The sequence below is a fragment of the Crocodylus porosus genome, unplaced genomic scaffold (assembly GCF_001723895.1).
Source record: "Crocodylus porosus isolate Cpor-Errol unplaced genomic scaffold, CroPor_comp1, whole genome shotgun sequence".
NCBI classification, from domain to species: Eukaryota; Metazoa; Chordata; order Crocodylia; family Crocodylidae; genus Crocodylus; species Crocodylus porosus.
The window spans coordinates 196,833,575-196,835,931 of record NW_017728906.1 but is presented as its reverse complement, the minus strand read 5'-3'; the positions used below and the strand labels follow the sequence as shown (position 1 = coordinate 196,835,931).

The 2,357-nt window shown below is 43.8% G+C and overlaps 1 protein-coding gene across 1 annotated transcript in view; it reads left to right on the top strand.

Annotated features, from left to right (window-relative positions):
* Positions 1 to 1,616, top strand: part of THRSP (thyroid hormone responsive) — a 3,958-nt gene extending 2,342 nt beyond the window's left edge. Inside the window, exon 2 of the mRNA XM_019529758.1 lies at positions 1,472 to 1,616. The gene's annotated coding sequence lies outside the window, so the exon portion shown is untranslated. The remainder of the gene's footprint in view (positions 1 to 1,471) is intronic.
* The last annotated feature ends 741 nt before the right edge of the window (positions 1,617 to 2,357 follow it).

The window sequence follows — 2,357 nt, the reverse complement described above, 5'->3', positions numbered from 1 at the left end:
GGTCGTTTGACCCCAGTACTCTTTCCTGCCATGGCAGGGGGATGGACTTGATGATCTGCTCAGGTCCTTTCTGACCCGACCAACCACGAAACTATGAAACTTAACTGTCAGAAAGTACACCCAAATGTGGAGCAGAGTCAACTTAAATGCGGTGCAAGATAACAAACCTTTGAGATGTGTTATCTTGAGTCGCACTAGTTAAATTGACTTAGCTCACAAGATGGCTACTACCATGTCAATGAGCTGTACCTGTATATGCTCTGATGTGGCTTAAGTTGTCTTGGTTAAATTGCCTTATTTTAAATTGACTTAGTATGTGAGCACACACCCTTAGAGATGAGACTTCAATAGAGCAGGGCCATATATCGCCCCTCTTCTTTCCCCCCAAATCCAAGTGACTATGAGCCTCATTTAACTGCTATTTGTGTTATCACCCAGAGCTGTCAGGCACCCTTGGCTCAAATCCTGGAAGGAAAGTCTCAGCCTTTCTTTCCATGATAGACAACTTGTGCTGTATGCATTTTACTGCATTTTTTCACTTCCCTCTTTGAAGATCTTTTTAAAAAGGGGTTCACTTCACAATGATTCAAATGTCTCCAATATTATTAGCTCCAGCTTTTAGATAAGACCTTAAAATCTAGCCCTCTTTGCTGCTGTGTGCAGACACTGGAGATCCCATCTCTTTAGTAAGACTAGGATTTTGGCTAAGGCAAGGGTCTGTGGAAGCAAGGCTTGCATTGGATCCCGTTGGCTACTTTACTATATGCACGTGCCATGTGTACTGTAGTTTGGAGTCATCCGGGCTGAAAGCTGCTGTGTAACGATACTCCATTAATTTTCATACTAAAATGAGAAACACACAGGCATCAAAATAATTTGAAGTTAAGCGGTTGAATTGTTCCAAGATCACTTGTTATTTCTATTGGAAGCTTGTGGAAGCAGAACAAAATTTGGGGCGTGTGTGCACACAGCACAGTAGGGCTCCTAACTCTTATTGTGGCTGTACGTCAACAGTCCCAAACCTCCCTGGTCTACAAACAACAGCACTGAATAACACCCTGTGGCTGATGTCAGACTTTGCTGTCAGCCTGAAGAAACTGGAAAGCAAAATTGCCCATGGTAGTAAGCAACGTTGGAGGGTCTTGCAAATAAAGTATCACCCATGAACGATGCGTGGGGGACTGTTACACTAGGCACTGACACAGTATACAGAGTTAATAATAATAATACGTTCAGAAGGCAAACCAGTCTCCTATTCTTTTTGTACTAAAGTTTGAAGATGTTTAATAGAGCAAAGATATAGTAGTAGTAGTAATGATGATGATGATATCACCTATATTTTAAACGTTGTTACCATGAAATATCCTCCCACTGGCCATTTGGAATAACAGATGCAGTGCCAAGCTCAGGATATTTGTGCGCTAACAAGAACATTTCAAAGTTCCTGACTCTCTTATGATGAATCCCATAGGGGCTGCCCGCCACCCAGACACTGCGTATCGCCAACGCCTTACTGCAACTACTGCCGCTGAAGTTATTCGATGGACCACTGACCTTCTGCTAACTGTATGCTGTGCTGCAATAGCCAAAATAAGTGGGGTTCTTCCACGCTGTGATGTCTACTGAGACAAATGGTTTGTTGTGTCTGACTCAGTGGGATGACACTTTCCTTAGCTGCAGCCATATTTTGAAAAACAACTACTTTCACTTGTGGATTCATTAGTTCACCAACACAAACGTCATCCCCTTTTGAGTTTGGTTTGGTTTCTTACAAGTAGCATGCAAGTAAAGTCTTGTACAACATCAAAGCAACCTTCTGCTCTCTAGAGCAGTGAGTCTCAACCAAAGTGGCATAGGATCCTTTTAAGAGTACTCTGTGTTATTAGCACAATTTGGTGTGCAAACACCTACCCGTAACTTACAAGATTGTTGGTGTCACTGGGCATAACCCTAGGTAACTTAGAGGGATGGAAGACCACGAGTGTCGATGAACCCCCTCTGCTCTAGGCCCAGGCGAGCCAGGGCGCCCCCCACCCTTCCCCAACCTTTGTAACCCTTTCTTTGACTTTTGTAATCTCCTGTAATACTGGAAAACAGGATGAGTAGCAGGCAAGCTGAAACTCCCTAAAAACTGTTATCTGTGGAATGCAAGGGCACTGCTCAGAGAGAGAAGGGAGGAGGGAAAGGGGAGGTGGGGGGCAGCTAGTGGAAAACTACTGCAGAAAATGACCAGGGTATAAATATACACTGTTTCAGGGCTAGGTGCGCAGGATTTGAGACCATACAGTCTCCCTGCACCTTTTACTTGAGCTCAAATAAACTCTGTCTACTTCTCCTCCCAGTGTGTTTATTTGGCG